This window comes from Ceratotherium simum, chromosome 8 (genome assembly GCF_057802395.1).
Source record: "Ceratotherium simum simum isolate JZ-2026a chromosome 8, ASM5780239v1, whole genome shotgun sequence".
In the NCBI taxonomy this organism is placed as follows: Eukaryota; Metazoa; Chordata; class Mammalia; order Perissodactyla; family Rhinocerotidae; genus Ceratotherium; species Ceratotherium simum.
In genome coordinates this window covers 78417354-78435498 of record NC_141907.1, presented here as the reverse complement: position 1 = coordinate 78435498, position 18145 = coordinate 78417354, and the positions used below count along the sequence as shown (strand labels likewise).

The following is an 18145-nucleotide window of genomic DNA, read 5'->3' as shown; positions in this document are numbered from 1 at the left end:
AACTCCCTCAGTTGCACGAGCTACATTTCACGTGCTCAATGGCCAGATGTGGCGAGTGGCTACTATATTGAAAAATACAGATATACAATATTTCCATCTCAGAAAGTTCTATTGAATAGTGCCACACTAAAATGTAAGCTGCATGAAAGCACTTTCTATCCATCCACCACCTGGCACTTATCATAGCACCTGAAACACAGTAGGCTCTACACACACACACACACACACACACACACACACACTAAACTAAACTAATTAGCAAAAATAAACATAAAATAATGGAACAACAACCAGAAATAATCATCTTCTAAAATATCACATTGTTTGGCCCATCTCTTTACCATTCTTTAACAGAATCTCTTAAGAAAGCAGAGCAAAGTTTATATACTTAAATCAAATGGCTCTAAGAGTGTCACCAACTAAGTGCCTCAAGAAATTCAAAGGTGGATTTGGAAGCAATTAACTGTTTTTCCAAGTTGTTTCTTTTCCTTTTGTATGTTAACGAGATGTAAGCACCAGCCATCCTGAAACTGACCAAGCCTTACCACAAGAGCTACACCCATGACCTTTGCCTGATTTTAATGCAAAGATTTTTCCAGGAGGAGCTTAGGCCTTATTATGTGGAAGCATGTTCTCCAACTGAGCCTGTGCAAGTGGATACCCACCTCTCCCTTTTGAATATTCATTCCCCAACCAAAATAAAAGTTCCTGCTTCCCTTTGTTTGGGGACGCCATGACTTTGGAAATGATTCCTCATGGCCTCCTGTTTGCTGCAAATACACTTTACTTTGTGAGACAACTTCCACTGGTGTAGAGTCTTATTTAACTCACCAGGAGGCGAGCCCACTTGGTTTGGTAACAAGAGGACTGGAAATTTGTGGTTCAAATCTGTCACACTATGAACCTCATTTACTGCAGCAGTTCCAATCCTTACAAAGACTAATGAAAGGAAGTGACTTTTTCAAAATCAAAAATTATCAGCAGTGGCAGAAATTCTGAATCTCATTCCAGGATTTGTTGTTGTTGTTAATCTTAGGACTCATTACTGTATCTTAGATAAGTAACTTTATAAGTTAATAATGTAAATCTCACAGTATCTGTTGTTGAAATGGAGATGGAAAGCAGAAAGCACACTCAATCTCTGCTTATGAGCTAAATAATACATATATGTTGTTTACCTGGAAATTATTTCCTAATGAAATCTTCACTAAGTGTAACTAAAACTATATTCAAATAAAAAATTAAATCAAATTCTCATGACTCCAAGGATTGTCACTCTCCCAAAAACAATATAATTTTTTGGATATATTGAAAAATGATTTTTTTCTAGGGGTTGTAAGAACTCTAAACAATTTTAAGGAAAATAGATTTTGAAAATTGGCTGGAAAAGCAGAAAAATAAAAGCACAGTATGGTGGAAAAAATCAAACAAAGTTGGAATGATGTACATGAAATACTAAATCAAAATTTAACATTTAACTCTGTCCAAGACTTACTCTCCCTAAATTTCAGGATCCACATCTGCACAGGAAGACATTTGGCTAGTTTTAATACTTAAATAAGTTGAGAAGAGACAAACGCCCAAAGAAGATATATCAGGATCACCTGCAAGGCTTTCTCAAAGTACATATTATCCCCAAACCCTCTTACTCCCCGTAGGGATTCTAATACATCCTGGTTGCAAAGGTAGCTGGTTGCCCACCAAGACTTGTGGTCATCTTCTATAGCATTGAGTTGTTGCTAAGAAACAGTGGTCCAGCAGGGGACCACATTTCCCATCTTCCTTTGCATTTAGATGGAGCCTTGTGTCTGATTCTCACCTAGGGAACAGGAGCAGAGGTTATGTATATCAGGGCTTACATAAATAAAAAAATGATGGGCCTTCCCCACAATCTGTCTTCTCCCATATGGCATACGGCTGGGGCCATCCAAGACAACTTTGGAAGTTACATGCTGAAGAGAGTGGAGCATGTATCAGCCTAGATCCCTGAGCAACTATATGGAGCCAAGCTCACTTCCTCCCAGCTAACCTCCACCCACTCCATACCCTATTACCAGTCAAAAACTCTCACTCTGTACTTCACTAAGGTGAGAAATAAATATCTAGTTAGTTAATCCATTTGTTTTTGGAGGTTTATCTGTTACAAGAAGTAGATTGACCTTAGCAAATATAGCCCTCCATGTGGGCATACCCCCATACTACTGCCCAAGATCGAGAGTTACTACCATGGTGAGCCACCATTACTAATGGGAGTGCATTACATAGATGTACTGGAGCAGAAGGGAGATTGAAAATGCTATGATTGTAGTATTATATAATACTTTTCAAATCTCTAATATTGTGATAATTATTAGGGGTAATCTATGTTCATTTGTGCAAATATTAATTTGATATTATATTTTCTCTTCAAATGATTTGGCAAGTATCAGGAGGTCAATAAAACGTCCTAAATTTCCACAAACTACACCAAAGACTACAGCTATTAGAGGAGTCCTAGAAAGAGAACAACCATGCACTGTAAACGCCAGGAAAACCAAGTCGCTTATAGTTCTTAAATACACCATATTTGATGATGCACTGCACTTTCTTCTTCTCTGTTCATATCAGCCGACAAACTTGCTTTACGTTTCAAAACACAGCTCAGGTGTCATCTCCTCTTAGCAAACTTCTCCCCACCCTCACTCCTAGGTAGAGTTAATCATTGCCATCTCTTGCCCTTTTTACACTATATTGTAATTTAATGATTTACACATCAATTCTCTCTTCTAGATTCACTAAGCAAAAGTTTCAGTCTCGTTCATCTCAGAGGCTAGCACCAAGTCAGTAAAATTTACACTCTAAATAAACATTGATGAATGAATGAATGAGTAATTTTCTCAGTTCATCCCACTGTACAAAGACAAGAAACTGGACTAGTCTGTTTTGAATACATTAGTATGTATCAAATATCCAAAAACAAGTCAATGAGGTGAAAAGCAGGATACAGTATATGTGGTTGACGTAAGTTCTAGATGAGTCCATTTAATTTAGTAAATTCTTTTATATCAATAAGAATTTTAAAAATCTGAAATTTTTAATACTGTAGTTTAATTTCAAAGTATAGTAGAAAATAAGCAATTACATCTAAAAAACACACATTTACAAATTATACTGAATATCCAAACACATATATAAATTATTTGGCTTGATTGAGCCTTGTTTTTTGCCATTGGTCTCTAATGGCAGGAAAGAATTCAAAAGACTTAAATTTACTTCAATCAATATATCTGGAGTCCCGAAGTAAGCACAGAACACTACTATCACCTGAAATACTTGATGTGATTTTTTTTTTCTTTAATTTTGAGAGAAAAAAATACTGCAGAGAAAAATATAAAATGAGGCAGGCTGTGAAGTAAAATCACTTCTAATGAGGCCAGAAGGTTCTCAGAGGAAAGATACGAGTACCTTCCCTTATCTCAGGGTCCCTTAGTCGCCATAAATCTACCTCAGCACACAGGTGTCGAGGCAAGACACACAGTCTGAAGTAATCCGAGGATCTTTAATGTGAATGTGTCACCGAAGCTCCACTGCCAGACTTGGGAGCAGATTTTAAACTAGCTTTGCAAACCCGGAATGGCTTTTACAGGCTCTTAAACACAAGAGGAAAGCTTCAAGTACAGTTTCCTAGGAGGGTAGTTAGTGAAAGAGAATGCCACTTTGGGACCCAGCTCAGAAAATCTTTGTTCCAGCTACAGAAGTAACTTACAGGGAAATATGAAAATTAATTAACATTCCAGGGTTCCCATGCAACCACAGGCATCTGGAGACACAATAGGTCCCACAACCTCCAGCCACTCAGCCATGCAGAGGCTTCTGAACGTCAGTCTACAACTGACCTTGAAGGTGTGCAAAGGCCATCTTGCAACACCTCACAAATGATTACAGGGAGAAGGAAAAACAACTAAATAATATGTAAGGTTAGGGAGAAGGAGAAGGAGAAATGAAATGGGGATCAAGTTTTCAGGAAATATCTTCACAGCCTATTAAGCAATATACTGACTGTGGGAGCAGTTATCACTAAAATTCGCTTACTTTGTGCTAAGTATTGTTCCAGGCACCTTACATACACCAAATGTTTTAATCTTTACAATGATTCCATGAGGTGGGCACTATTAACGTCTCTATCTTACACATGAGGAAAGATGAAGCACAGAGCAACTAAGCCACCCGCCCAAGGCCACACGCCCGTAAGGGGCAGAGTCTGTTACTCGTTTTCTAGCTTTTCCAGTCTAGTTCTAGAGGACAGCTGCCACTCATTGGGTATTTGGCATGAATAAACCCAGAGTATAGTGGGTGAGTGTCCTCAAAAATTCATGTCCACCCAGAACACTGGAGCTACGGTCTTTTGCAGAAACAATTAATTAAGATAAGGTCATACTGGATTAGGGTAGGCCCTAAATCCAATGATTTGTATCCTTATAAGAAGCGAAGACATATAGAGATAAACACAGAGAAAAAGGCCACGTATAGATGGAGGCAGAGACTGCAGTGATGCAGCTACGAACCAAAGAATGCCAAGGACTGCCAGGAGCCAGCAGAAGCTAGGAAAAAGCAGGAAGGATTCCTTCCTAGAGCCTTCAGAGGGAGCATGGTCCTGCCAACACCTTGATTTCAGACTTCTGGCCTCCAGAACTGAGAAAATAAATTGTTATTGTTTAAGCCACCAAATTTGTGGTAATTTCTTATAGCAGTCCTAGGAAACCAATGGAGAGAATAAGGTCATGAGGAGTACATGAGAACTATAAACATGGAAGAATTAATAAAGCAAAGAATATAGGTTTTTCATAATTCTCTTAAGGAGAGAAGATATCTGACATGAATGCATTAACGAGGCCCCATTGGATTTGATGAAAAGTCCTGTCTTCATCTGCAGATATCCATCAGTCTACCCTTTACTCATGACTGAGCTTTTGAAATGAATTACTGCCTATAACAAGAGGACTGAAGCTAAAGATAAAATCTGGGGATCACTGACATACAGATGGTATGGAGAGCCTTGAGGAAGTGTGATATCATTACAGATGACGATGTAGAAAACGAAGAGAAGTTGATGTGAACAAAACCTTAAGTAGCTCTACCTCTACGTTTAGAGGCTTAGGATGAGAAACAAACAAAGCAGACTGAGCTGAAAGTAGCAAGAAAACCAGGAAAGAAGAGCATCACAGAGGATATGAGATAGTGTTTTAAGAAGGAGATTGAAATAATGTCTTTTGAATGAATTAACAAGTGACCAAAGAGCCAAATTCAAATGTAGTGGGTAAAATAACAGACACATACACTAATTAATATGTTAAATTTACTCTTACAAAATCCTGAAATTCCAATATACTGTCACATCTTCTAATTCAATCTATAAAGTACAATCCTTATAAAAAATATCTTCTTGTCTCCCGTTCAGGGTTAACAGGTGAAATTTCCCATATTTATTTGGAATGGACCCTCCCTGAAGACCTTTTAATTTATAAAGACCCCAGACATGTACACTCCCATTTCTATCTACTACTAGATAGAAAAAGTAGTCATTCAACAAACACTTACAGGCTATTTGCTACACTCAGCACTGGGGACACAAAGGTTTCCCAGGCTAGTAAACAAGTCGCTGTCCCTTCCCTGAATGAATTCACAGGGTAATGGGGGACAGGCACGAGTAAGCCATAACAAATAACGAGAACATTTTTATACAGTATGATACACAGATGACAGCAATATGCTAAGGAGAGCTATAGAGCTGGCCTCTAATTCTACCTAGAGGTCCTGGTAAGGGCTTCGCTGAAATAAAATGGCACTGTCTGATTTATATCTTAATAGATGAAGTTACTTAGGTGAAGAGGAGATGGAGAAGAGAGGAATTTTGGAAAGAGAAGACTGAGTACATATGCACAGGCAATTTCCTTGTTTGTGGTCTGAGTGTTGAATCCTCAACGCTCCTAACACAAAATAGGCACCCAAGTAAATATTTCCTGCCTGAGCGAATTAATGCTGAATGAAAAATCTGGTTTTCTGTTAATACAGCATGATTCCCTTTCACCTGTCACAGGCAATGCCATTCTGGGTCAGAAACCACAAAAGATGCCTTCCTCTCACTTAAAGACAAGTATTACCAATGACATATTTCTAGGGTTTATGGTATAATCAATGTCTCTTCACCATGAGAGTGTCACAATACACTGAGAGGTTTTTTCAAAATGCACATGCCCAGCTACCACTTTTAAAATTCTAAAGCATTACATGTAGGATAGAGCACAGGCACATGCATTCTGAAAAACCTCGCCAAGTGACTGCTTCTATTACATGTCCGAGAGTTAGTGATCTGAAGCTGAGGGCTGTGGTGTAAACACTATGTTGGGAGGTACTCAAAGGTGACAATAAGGGAAACATTCTGAGACATCTACCTCAATGTGGGGAACACAGTCCTGGCAGATTATAACACAAAAGCTGCTCTGCAAAACCCAGAAACTAAGTAAATTACAATACAAAAGATCTTGTTTGTAATAAGGAGCCAAAAATGTGAGCTATTCCCTAAAAATTGAAAAGAAAAGATATATGGTTGCCCTCAAGCGTTTAATTCAGCAATCACAGATCAGGCCAGAGAGATGTAAAGGCAAAGGATGTGTCCTTCTTAGATGAGCAGTCAGGAAGATTACTAGTGAGTCATGTTTTTGCTTTTGGCTGTTGCCCCCTGAGCGTGAAATTTTATGTGATTTTTCTCCATATAAAACTCAAATAAATGACTGGTCTGAAATGCACTGGTATTTGAACTAGGCTTTCTAACAAAAATAACAAATATTAAGGGGAAAAAAAGGTTTAATTTTAATTTGGTCTCCAGAGGCCTTTTCAAGGCATCTACCCATTTGGGTTCCCAAATCAACTAGACTTGACTCAAAACTGATTGATTTATCAAAATAGCTACAGAAACAAAATATCAATCTGAAGGGTTACTCAGCTTTAGCAGCCAGGAAAAGTAGAGTCACTGGAGATAATGTGAATTACAGCCAAACACTATTCAGAAGAGAAAAATCTTGGCTGAGCAGAAACTAAGAGTTTCCTTGACAATAACAAACCTTAGCTGTTAAACACTTCTTTAAAATTACTTTGTTAATTTTATTATCCATTAAATATTCCTTTGTAGCTTAATACTTTCCCAAAGGAAAATAAATTTCTATTAGCGAAAAAACAGAATGAACGGTAAAAAAAAAAAAAAAAAAATAGATGAACTTTACTCTTTAAATCATAAAATACATCATTGTTCTCTTAGTAAACATAAAAATGCCAAATTTTCCATCAAGAAAGAAAAGTAAATGCAAAGAAAATCAGAAAATCAGAGAGCGAGAGACGTAATACCCTGCCCTCCACACACCCATCTGTGATGAATTCAGACTCCAGGTAAGCTGTAGCAGCCAGAGGTAGGTAGGCATTCTGTGGAGACCCCCTCAGCATCACAGCTGCTGGGAATGCAAAGGAATGCAGAACGTGCAACATAATCACACCAACTATCTTTTCGTACATATATAATGGAGCTAATTAAAGGGGGAAAATTGAAGGAAGGCTACATAAATGTAAGATCTGATTAGTCAAAAGAGGCCTGATTTTCATAAAATCCAAGTTGACAGAAAATATAGATTAGTTAATTTTCACTGATTAATCAGTATAAACAATATTTGTAGTTAGTAAGAGTTGTTTTTAGACTGTAAAGTGATAATAAGAGCTATAGTTTTTAAACTATTAACTGCTCTGCATTAGTTATCAGTTGCCTTCACTACAGAAGCAATACTAAATAAGATCTATATATTCTAAATATTATTAAAATTGGGAAATTTTCCATGACTGTCCACAGCAGTACAATGAAAAATGAAACATAATTTGCTATTTAATGAATAAAAATGAGAACATTCATTTAAATTAACTCATGCTGCTAGGTCAGGTGAGAAATTCCTGATACTCTAACAGTCATGACCATCTTAAGCTAAAGGAAAAATTTCCCCATCTTTGGACAATGTTTGCAAAGGAATTCACAAATAATACATGAGTTAGGCGAAGAAATCTATTTTAAAATAATTTATCCAAAACATTTCTCATGGTGTCTGGCAAAAATAGGGATTATTTAAAGATTCCAAGACTTTTGAAGCTCAGAGTTATTAAAAATAGAGTACTCAAAATTGAAGGTAGACTCATGTGTAATACTGCTTTTATTTTCTTGCAGCATTTGAAGCATACACACAGAATTTTGAAGGATGATGAAGAAAAACAAATAATAGAGGACTGCAATAATCCAAGCTTGCTTTTTTGGCCATTTGCCATGCCGTGGAACAAAAGCAAACCAACGCAGAAAAGTGAGTAGGCTCAAAATTGACCATTTTCATACTAAGTTTCACAATCTATCTTAAAACCTTAAAGAACTTACTTCCATGCTTGCTACCAGAGAAAATAATGTTTTACAGCATGGTACTGGTACAAAAACAGACACACAGATCAATGGAACAGAATTGAAAGCCCAGAAATAAAACCACACATATACGGACAGCTAATTTTCGACAAAGGTGCTAAGAACATGCAATGGAGAAAGGAAAGTCTCTTCAATAAATGGTGTTGGGAAAACTGGACAGCCACATGCAAAAGAATGAAAGTGGACCATGTGCTATCGCCATTCACAAAAATTAACTCAAAATGGATCAAAGACCTGAAGGTGAGACCTGAAACTATAAAACTCATAGAAGAAAATATAGGCAACACACTATTTGACATTGGTTTTAAAGGAATCTTTTCGGATGACATGCCTACCCAGATTAGGGAAACTAAAGAAAAAATAAACAAGTGGGATTTTATCAGATTAAAGAGTTTTTATAAGACAAATGAAACCAGAATCAAGATGAACAAACAACCAACCAGCTGGGAGAAAATATGTGCAAAACATACATCTGACAAGGGGTTGATCTCCATAATATATAAAGAACTCACACAATTGAACAACAAAAAAACAAACAACCCGATCAAAAAATGGGCAGAGGAAATGAACAGACACTTCTCCAAGGAAGATATACAGATGGCCAACAGGCACATGAAAAGATGCTCAACATCACTAATCATCAGGGAAATGCAAATCAAAACAACACTAAAGATACCACCTCACACCTGTTAGAATGGCTATAATCACCAAGACAAAAAACAACAAATGTTGGAGAGGATGTGGAGAAACAGGAACCCTCATACACAGCTGGTGGGAATGCAAATTGGTGCAGCCTCTATGGAAAACGGTATGGAGATTCCTCAAAGAATTAAAAATAGAGATGCCCTATGATCCAGCCATCCCACTACTGGGAATCTATCCAACGCACCTGAAATCAACAATCCAAAGAGGCTTATGCACCCCTATGTTCATTGCAGCATTATTCACCATAGCCAAGAAGTGGAAACAACCTAAGTGTCCCTCGACTGACAATTGGATTAAGAAAATGTGGTATATATATACAATGGAATACTACTCAGCCATAAAAAAAGACAAAATCGTCCCATTTGCAACAACATGGATGGGCCTGGAGCGTATTATGTTAAGTGAAATAAGCCAGAAAGAGAAAGACAAACACTGTATGATCTCACTCATATGTGGAATATAAACCAACACATGGACAGAGAAAACTGGACTGTGGTTACCAGGGCAGTGGGGGTGGGGGGTGGGCACAAGGGGTAAAGGGAGTCATATATGTGGTGATGGACAAACAAAAATGTACAACCCAAAATATCACAATGTTAGAAACCATTAAAACTTCAATAAAAAAAAAAATAATGTTTTACATTGTCATCACATCTTTCATTTCAGAAGCAAAAGAATGCTTTACCACGGATCAAAATTTTATCGTCTTTGATTTCTCTTACTAGTAATTCACTAATCACTTGAGGTGGCTGAATTGAAACCAGTGCAGCTAGTTACTGCAAAGTCAATACAATAAATAATATTTACCAATTAACTGAAGCAAGGAATGAGCAATTCGAGCTAACCTGATATTCTGTTTGCTATTAATATACAGTTTACCACTTTTTAGAATATTAAAATAAAATTAACATTAAATCTAACTGAGGAGGTAAAGTGCCCAAAAGGTACTAGTACTTCCAAGTCACTTAATTATAGGCACTAATTTTTATCATAGAACTGTACATCTCTAAGTCATAAGGCCAAATATATACTGAAATGTTGCCATGCACTGGGACGTATTTTAAGCAAGTCACTGATGTCAGACTGCCATCTAATGAGATGATGTATGACACTGTATTTAAAGTACAAAGAATTATATAAACATAAAGTATTACTGTCTAGAATACACATCTGACATCTTTTAATTTCCTTAATATAAGGATTTCACATTTCCATAAGACATAAATGGCAGGTTACTGTCTATTAAAGATTTAGGTTTACAAAATAAAAGATAAATGTGTATATATTTATTCACTTTACCAGGTGTATCAGCTTTCTGCCATAACAAATACCACATACTGGGTGGCTTAACCAACGGAAAGTTGTTTTCTCACAACTCTAGAGGCTAGAAGTCCAAGATCAAGGTGTTGGCAGAGGGGGTTTCTTCTGAGGCCTCTCTTCTTGGCTGGCAGATGGCCATCTTCTCTCTGTATCTTCACATGGTCTTCCTTCTGTACTGTTTGTGTCCTAATCTCCTCTTACAAAGACATCAGTTATATTGGATTAAAGCCCATTCCAATGACCTCACTTTAATTTAAGTACCCCCTTTAAAGACCCTATCTCCAAATACAGTCACATTCTGAGGTATGCAGGTTAAGACTTGAACATATGAATTTTGGGGGACATAACTCAGCATTTGCTTTATAAAATTTACAACTGAATTCTGTTAAAAATATTCGACCCCATGTACATTTTAAATGACCGCATTTTCAAAAAAGAAGTAGTAAGCAATATACAACTCTATAGGAATATAACTTTCTATGGAAATAATATGTCATCTTAACTTTTTGAAAAAACTTTTGAGGCAGTTTACATTGTTAAGACTATACGAAACATGCTAAAATAGAACAGCAACAGGAACAAAAGCAAACACAGAAACTGGAAACCATCAGACACTGTAGAGACACAGGTATTTACAAGTTCATTCCATGGTGTCCAATAGGACACTAAATTTAACTCTGAATTAATCAGAAACTGAGGTATAACAAGGGGGTATGGGTGGCAGTAATTCATTGGGTTCTTATCTTTCAAAGAAAGGTATCTTACAAGTTTGTCCAAAGAAAGAAACTCTGCCCTGAGAGTAAGCTCTAGGAGGCAAGTAAGGAACGGATTATTAAAGAAGCCTCTCATAATGTCTATTACCATAACTGCTCTTGGCATGTAACATGCACTAGTCATGCTACCTGCAAAAACTAACAGCTATGAAAAAGCATTCACAGCTGGAGATTCACTATTTATCCTTTTATTCATTCATTCAACAAACATTACCAAACCCTACTAGTGCCAGGCATTAACTACTCTAGACCCTGGTGAGCCAGAGAACAAAATCCCAGCCCTCATGGAACTTCCATTCTAGTGAATAAAATACACTGAAAATGCAGAGACCAAATTAAGCAGTTTGCAGAGATTGAATCAGCAAGAACAAAGAATCAAAGCACTTCAGGTAACTCTCCTCAACATTCCTTCCCTGAAATGAAGCCAGGTATAGCAGAGATCAGCAAACGAGACTGCTGAGATACAGTTGACCTTTTCTTCAAAATATTAAATTACAAGCGAATGAATTCCCAAAAATATGGAAATTCCAAAAAATTAATTTTCTAACTCAAAGATTAAAGTATTCTATTTTTTAAAGATAGGATAGACTAAGTTTTAAGTTGTTTAATATTTCAGACAAAGAGAAAAGTCCAGAAAACAATATAATATCTACACACTTCCTAGCCACATCTACCAAATATTAACATTTTGCCCTTTTTGCTTGAAACCTTTATGTTTTGTCAGAAGTAAAATGTTACAGATGCTAGCTAAGATACCAGCACTAAGCACCACCACCATCCTTCTCACTTTCTCCCTCTACAAAGATAACCAAACCTCAGAATATTATTTCCATTCAGGTTTTTTGTTTTAATATGTATAAATGCCTAGACATAATAGACACCACTGTTATTTTGTGCATCACAGTTTTACATAAATAGCATGAAACCATACGAATTCTTTGCAGTTTGTTTTTTTCTATCTCCCCTGTGTTTTTTGATGTATCCCATGATACAGGTAGACCTAACTCATTCACTCCAATTGCTATAGAGCATCTACAGCATAAATAAACTTCAGTTTGTTATTTGCTCCTCAACAGACAGATGTTCAAGTTATTCACACACACACACACACATACACACACACAGTTTGCAGAGAGTGAATTGAGAACAAGCAAGAAAAAAAATCACAGCATTCTGGATTACCCTCTTCACCATTCCACTGTTGAAATGAAGCAGAGTCCAGCAGAGATCAGATATCCATATCTACACAGTCATACATGTATCTCTCTGCTTCCATACAGATAATAGATACATATATATATGAATGGTGCACTGAACACCCTGGTGTAAGTGTTCTTGCGCACAGGGGGGAGCGGTCCTTCCTCCACAGTAGACACAGAGCCACGGAAGTGCTGGGTCAGAGGATGCACACATCTTCAACTTCACCAACATGTGTCAAATTGTTTTCCAAAGTAATGGGAAATAACTGCTCTCCTGCCACACTCAGGCCAGTGTTGGGGATATCAGATATTATTTTTTTTGCCAATTTGATGGGTATAAAGCAGTATTTTGTTGCTTTTTAGTTTATATTTCCTAGATTATAGACAACCTTTTGAGTTGATTGAGTCCACAACTTCAGGAGAGTGACTAGCTGGTCAAGAATATAGGGAAAAATCTCTCAGTCATGTTAAATAGTTCATCACTTTAGATCATTTGGTATCTGCTCCCACCCCATTTACCTACCAGCAATAATAAGCTGCCATATAGTGTCTCCACCCCTCCCAAGATCTGAATGCAAAGGTCTAGTGGTATATCAGGCACTCCCTCCCCCCTAATGAGAGAGATGTAAGTACAGTTTATTAGAAGATTTCTATGTTGCAGAATATAAACAAAAAAAATTCACAAAACAATACTTATCCTTACATGTGAAGCACTGATATTTTCTATTTTATTTTAATCTATTTAATTGCTAGTTGAGACCTACTAAATTGATGTCATAACCCCATTAATTGGTCACAACACTTAATTTGAAAAACACTGGATTTTTTTATGCCCAACATGCCTAGGAGGAAGAGAGTACTCTTGTGAATTTCAACCTATAATGAGCTAAGGCCCCCTAGCCACTCCACACAGATACTGTCAGCAAAGTGTGCCTCACTGGCCTCTGCCCAAGTGGTTTCAGGCTCTCAGCCCATTAGTGCTACAAGATCTCATTCTACTTTTCAGATGGGTGTGCACAGGACACAATCATGGGAGGTCTTGTGACAGTCTTGGGACATATTTCTAAGGCTATTTTAACTCTCCTGGGGTTTTGTTATTTTACTTTGCTTTGTGTTTTGGTAAGTTATCTTTCAGATTCCAGAGATGTGGACTGGGAGCAGATTTTGAATATGCCTAGAAGCATACTTTGTTTTCTAAGTTACTTCAGTTCCACAATTTACCTTAACAAAAAAACAAAATTGTTTACATGCCCCTAGGAAGCAATCAAATAACTTATTACTTGATATTCTTACTATTCAAATAATACAGTTTCTTTGCTGTCCCAACTATTGCCTCAAATAATGTAGACATTTGCATTCTTGAACAAAATAATCAGGCTTAGGATGTTGGACTTATTTTAAGTTACCTTTTTGGTTAAGTTTTCTTTTTTCTCAGAACTCTGCCCTTATATTTAATACAATTCCATTGTATTTAGCTGGTCCTAAGCACTAAAAATATCTAAATATTTGTATATAGATATGAAGACTTAAATTGTACCTTTATAATTTTGCATTGTAAATACAGGACCTAACATTCTGATTAACATGTAAAACGTTCTTAAAATGTACTACTGCTATGCTGACTATATTTTTCTGGCTATTTTATCTTCTTTTCCATTTTACTGGATGCAATATAAAAATACACCATCCAGCCAATTGACGTCTGCAGTTCAAGTCATACACAAAGCCAGTACTGAAGCAGACCTGGGGACCTAGTGCAGTACAGCGTGGTGTCTTTCTAAAAGTGTGCATGCTCTCAGCATGGAATGTTATGATTGGATAAGTTACAGGTTTCCAAATTTAAGAAAAAAAAAACACTCTGTTTTCATTCCAATCTTGTTTATGCAAAGGTTCTGAAGATTAGAAGTGGCAGGTTATTACTAACCCTTGCCTTTTCTCCCGCTTTCCCTGAGCTCCTCTCTCATACAGGGAGTCTAGAAGCGACAACCTGCTATTTTCTGGAACTGTACAGTAGCAACTTGAATAGCAAGCTCTGTGCCTGGTATAGATGGTCAGAAACACATACCTGAAACTATACCTGCACCACGTGTGGGTGAACAGGAAAGCTTAGTTGACATCAAAAGTATTTATGCCTAATTTAATGCCTGATTTAATTCCAGCAGAAACATTCCCACTTTAAAAAGTTTTAATATCTTGCTTTAACTGTGAGAGTGACTATAATAAATTTTCTCAGTAGTTTTTCATGAATTTGAAATAGGAAATTTCGTATCTCTAATGAAAAATTTGTTACACACCAATTAAAAAATATCGACTCTTCTTTTGTTATATCTCAAATATAAATATACCACCTTTAATAGCAGGTCACAGAATACTAGTAAGAGATAATCCTACTTGGAGCTCTTCACATCTTTATATTCATATTCACAATTCAAATTCATCTATATCATTTCTGTAATATCAGTTTATTTTGCTCTAAACAATACATGAGGTTTAAAGAAGTATTCAAATCATTTTCCAAAGTACCTTACCTATCTTAGTAATAAATTATTGTAGGGCCTGAATGGTAGCCGCCCAAGCCCTCAGGTCCAATTACCTAGAACCTGTGAACGTTATCTGATATGGTAAGATCTTATTAGATGTAATTAAGGATCTTGTGATAGGGACACTATCCAGGTGGACCCTAAACGTCATCACAAGTACCCTTACCACCGAGTCGGGGAGAGGGATTTCAAACACAGAAAAGGGGGGAACGTGACCAGAGAGGCAGAGACTGGAGGGATGCAGTCACAAGTCAAGGAAGGCCAGGAGCCACCAGAAACTGGAAGAGACAAGGAGCCTCTGTCTCTTCCCCTAGAGCCTCTGGAGGGAGCACAGACCCACTGATGACACCTTGATTTAGTCTTGGTGGAACTGGTTTTGGACTTCTGACCTCAAGAACTGTGAGAGAAAAAATTCCTGTTGTTTTAAGCCACTAAGATGCGGTAATTCCTTGCAGCAGCCTCAGGAAACTAATACCACTACAATTGCTATTATCTCAGGATAATATATTGAATTTTCAAATTAAATTAATAAATTTGGGGATGAGGGGTCCCTAACCACTTGGGAAAAATGAGAGACTCTTTAAGTGTTGGAGGGAGCCTGGGAAGGGTTTTTGAAAGAACTAGGCCTAGAAAAATGACGAGTGTTTAAAATGTGAAAAGCCAAGAGAATGCCTAGTCCAAGGGGCAAATTTAAACTGCACTTAAAATCTTCCAGAATATAATTTCTCAGTAATTATCAAGAGCATTAAAGCACTCACCCGTTGATTCAGTGATTCTAACAGTAAGAATCAATATGAAGAACACATGCCAAAATCAGATCAAATTTTATGGATTAAGATGTTCCTTGTAGCACTTATCTACAATATCGAAACTAGAAACAACCCAAACATCCAAGCACGGAAGAAGAGTTAAGCAAACCACAGTACGTCTCCCTGGTTGAACATCTTATACATCCGTCAAAAATAATCTTTAAAAAGAATTTGGAACGGCCAGCCTGGTGGCTTAGCGGTTAAGTGCGCGCGCTCCGCTACTGGCCGCCCGGGTTTGGATCCCGGGTGCACACTGACGCATCGCTTCTCCCACCACGCTGAGGCGGCGTCCCACATACAGCAACTAGAAGGATGTGCAGCTATGACATACAACTATCTACTGGGGCTTTGGGGGAAAAAAAAGGAGAAGGATTGGCAATAGATGTTAGCTCAGAGCCGGTCTTCCTCAGCAAAAAAGAGGAGGATTGGCATTGGATGATAGCCCAGGGCTGGTCTTCCTCACACACACAAAAAAAAACATGCAAGAGAATATACAGGTTATTGCTTATAATTCTTATTTAAAATGCATAGAAAAAAGACCAGAAATAAATATACAGGATTAAAGCTGACTTCTTCCTTCAATTTTTTTTTTTTAACCAGTGTTACTAAAATACACTAGACACTTTGAGGGTGGGGGGGTGCTGACAAAGGGGTAGTTGGCAAGTACAAATGCTCTAGTTTTCTGGGTGATTAGAAAACATAAGAACAACCCCTTACCAGCCAAAAGTCCCAAATGCCTTCAAACGTATCACATCAACTACAATGACTGAATCTCTGTGAGTCGTGCAGGAATAGATATCACTATCACTTATTTACACTGGGAGCACAAGAAGTTTTGGAGTCCACTCAAGGTCATTCTACATAAGCAGGAAGAGCTGGGACAAAAGCCACGCCATGTCATTTCAGACGGGGGCTGAAGCTCCTTCTCCCTGATGACAGTGGAGCAGCAGAGCCAGGCTTAGTCACAGGGAGGGGTGGCTCTTCTTATCAGAAAGCTTTAGGAAAACAAGGTTGGAGCCTCAAACCCATTCTGACTGGCTGACTTTTAAGTATGGAAATCCTATCAGGTAAAATATCTCAGGTTTCCCCATAACCCTTTCAGATTCATGAGTAAGCCAAGATACAAACAAATCAGACTTTTATAAATATTGCCTACTACATATAACTATAAATACAATAGAGTCTCAATCTTTCAAATCAGTACCATCTCTTCATTTCACTTATTTATTGACTCAGGATATAGATTAATTTATTGGTCCAAGCCTCTCCAAACAATAGCATCTTAGTTTGGGCACTTAATCATTTTATAACATACTCTAATATTCTAAAAGCCAACAATTTTTGGCAAACATCTGCTTTTCTCATTGGGACAAATGAAAAAATAACTTCTGCAAAACTCTAGAAACTTAACGTAACCTAAAATTTGCAAAAAAATTTAGAACTACATAGTTTGTTTGTTTGTTTGGGGGTTTCTTTGTTTTTGGGGGGTTTTTTGCTGAGGAAGTTCACCCTGAGCTAACATCTGTGCCCATCTTCCTTTATTTTGTATGTGGGTCGCAGCCACAGCATAGGTGACAAGTGGTATAGGTCCACACCCAGAAACCGAACCTGGGCTGCCAAAGTGGAGCATGCTGAACTTAACCACGAGGCCAGCAGGCGGGCCCCTATAGTTATGTCTTTTCAAAACACTGACACTCGCATTTAGATTAAGAATCAATTTATAGGCATTTTATATTTGTAAACACACTCTAGAGAGCTCTATTATTTTTTTAGCAGTTTTGAGCTTGATAAATTCCTAACATTAGAAGATAATCAAAGAAATGATATTCACAGTTAATTGGTGGAAAACAGATCATGCTCAAATTAGAGCTAGTTTTGAACTTTCAGATTTGGATACAGCAAACTCAGAGCATCAGAAGACCAATCACACAAAACCAACTATCAAGTGTCAATTAAAAAAACTCCATTCTCAAACTTCTCTCTTTCTGTACTGGAACAGATGTTTTAATCCTGAAGCCTCAATTTAACTTTCAAAAATATTGTACTCATGGGCTCTGTATACATGCACAGATTATATATCACTAATCTGGGAAGTTACATTGACTTCAACAAAACACGAGGATAAACATTTTTTCAAACCTCTAAAGAAAGATATTATTCATTTTTATCCTTTGAGTTAGTATTAGTGAAGATATATTTTTTTTATAAATCCCCAAAGTAAACAGGACTACATCATTAAATGAAAAATAAATCTGTAGAAGTAGAAAGTCTTTATACTATCCTTGCTAAAAGACTGCTAGTTACATATTAAAAGTCA

General features: G+C 37.2%; 1 protein-coding gene across 1 annotated transcript in view; it reads right to left on the bottom strand.

Moving 5' to 3' along the window:
- Positions 1–18145, bottom strand: part of BMPR1B (bone morphogenetic protein receptor type 1B) — a 382986-nt gene that overhangs the window by 231665 nt on the left and 133176 nt on the right. The gene's annotated exons all lie outside the window — the stretch shown is intronic.